At 52.7% G+C, this 2,474-nt stretch overlaps 1 pseudogene; it reads right to left on the minus strand.

Moving 5' to 3' along the window:
- Positions 1-1,173: 1,173 nt before the first annotated feature.
- The window catches only part of LOC124583829, a 3,059-nt pseudogene continuing 1,758 nt past the window's right edge, over positions 1,174-2,474 (minus strand).

The following is a 2,474-nucleotide window of genomic DNA, read 5'->3' on the forward strand; positions in this document are numbered from 1 at the left end:
GGCCTTGGAGCAGGTATGCACTGGCCCGCTGGGGACGAGCCTCCCGCGCCCTGGACAGCTGTGGCACGCGACCGCTTTCGCTGTTGCAGACAGCCTTCAAGTATTTCTATCGCTACCTTACTTCTGCTGTGCGCCACTGCTCCGCAATTCGCGGTTATTTTTAATCCCGCATTCTGATATTGGTTTCAGCTGGGCAGTGGAAGGCGTCGCTTCTAGTATGGAGCGTGCGGGAGTTTATCCTGAACGGTGCGTGGCCGCACGCACGATGTTACAATAACAATTATATTTCTTAGACTACTTATCCTACAGCTGAACTGTAAACATATTTGGAAAGCGCATGAGTTGCACTACAAAACCCTATAGCTACAAAGTTTTCAACAAAGGCGGGGACCGCAGATTACTCACTTTTGTAAACTTTATCAGCTATATCTCTTATGCTATGCACTCCACACCAAAGCCAAAAGCATATTTGTACGGCGGATGACACACACACTACAGGAACCTACACACTATAGAGTTTACTTAACTAGGGTGATGGTGGGAGACCGACGGTTTTGTCACCGCGCTGAGTTTCTACAGTAATGCGCGTTGGCGCACGCCGGACTTCACAATGACAGTTTTGTTTCTTAAACTACCCATCACACAGAAAATTTCAAGCATATTCGAAAAGAGCATAAAGCACACTACAAGGAACTATTCACTACAGAATTTGTCTAACTAATGTGGGGGCTGCAGAGCGCCGGATTTGTTACCGCGTGAGAGATTTTAGCGGGCGGCGCGTCAGCGCACGCACAACTTTACATTGACAGTTATATTTCTTAAGTTATCCGTCACACGACCATGCTAGAAGCATATTCAGTGAGAGAATAGAGCATACTAAAGGAACCTACGCACTAGAGAATTTTACTAGCTAAGCTGGGGGCTGCAAGCCGACGGTTTTGTCACCACGCTGGATTTTCTACAGAGCGGGCGTCGGCACGCCTTTACATTGACAGGTATATCTCTAAAATTATCAATCACACAAGAAAATTAAAAGCATATTCGGAATTAGCACAGAGTACACTACAAGAAGCTATTCTCTACAGAATTTTCCTAACTAATGTGGGGGCTGCAGAGCGCCGGATTTGTTACCGCGTGAGAGATTTTAGCGGGCGGCGCGTCAGCGCACGCACAACTTTACATTGACAGTTATATTTCTTAAGTTATCCGTCACACGACCATACTAGAAGCATATTCAGTGAGAGAATAGAGCATACTAAAGGAACCTACGCACTAGTAGATAGGGACAGCGGGAATCTCGTTAATCCATTCATGCGCGTCACTAATTAGATGACGAGGCATTTGGCTACCTTAAGAGAGTCATAGTTACTCCCGCCGTTTACCCGCGCTTGCTTGAATTTCTTCACGTTGACATTCAGAGCACTGGGCAGAAATCACATTGCGTCAACACCCGCTAGGGCCATCGCAATGCTTTGTTTTAATTAGACAGTCGGATTCCCCCAGTCCGTGCCAGTTCTGAGTTGATCGTTGAATGGCGGCCGAAGAGAATCCGCGCACCCGCGCGCCCCCGGAGGAGCACGCTAAGGCGGACGCGGCCTCGCAGCAAGGAAGATCCGTGGGAGGCCAAGGCACGGGACCGAGCTCGGATCCTGCACGCAGGTTGAAGCACCGGGGCGCGAACGCCGCGCAGGCGCGCGCATCCTGCACCGCCGGCCAGCACGAGGCCAACCAACGGCGAGAGCAGACCACGCCCGCGCTAAACGCCCGCACTTACCGGCACCCCTACGGCACTCACCTCGCCCAGGCCCGGCACGTTAGCGCTGACCCACTTCCCGACCAAGCCCGACACGCCCCGATCCTCAGAGCCAATCCTTATCCCGAAGTTACGGATCCAATTTGCCGACTTCCCTTACCTACATTATTCTATCGACTAGAGGCTCTTCACCTTGGAGACCTGCTGCGGATATGGGTACGAACCGGCGCGACACCTCCACGTGGCCCTCTCCCGGATTTTCAAGGTCCGAGGGGAAGATCGGGACACCGCCGCAACTGCGGTGCTCTTCGCGTTCCAAACCCTATCTCCCTGCTAGAGGATTCCAGGGAACTCGAACGCTCATGCAGAAAAGAAAACTCTTCCCCGATCTCCCGACGGCGTCTCCGGGTCCTTTTGGGTTACCCCGACGAGCATCTCTAAAAGAGGGGCCCGACTTGTATCGGTTCCGCTGCCGGGTTCCGGAATAGGAACCGGATTCCCTTTCGCCCAACGGGGGCCAGCACAAAGTGCATCATGCTATGACGGCCCCCATCAACATCGGATTTCTCCTAGGGCTTAGGATCGACTGACTCGTGTGCAACGGCTGTTCACACGAAACCCTTCTCCGCGTCAGCCCTCCAGGGCCTCGCTGGAGTATTTGCTACTACCACCAAGATCTGCACCGACGGCGGCTCCAGGCAGGCTCACGCCCAGACCCTTC

This window comes from Schistocerca americana, unplaced genomic scaffold (assembly GCF_021461395.2).
Source record: "Schistocerca americana isolate TAMUIC-IGC-003095 unplaced genomic scaffold, iqSchAmer2.1 HiC_scaffold_47, whole genome shotgun sequence".
Lineage (NCBI taxonomy): Eukaryota > Metazoa > Arthropoda > Insecta > Orthoptera > Acrididae > Schistocerca > Schistocerca americana.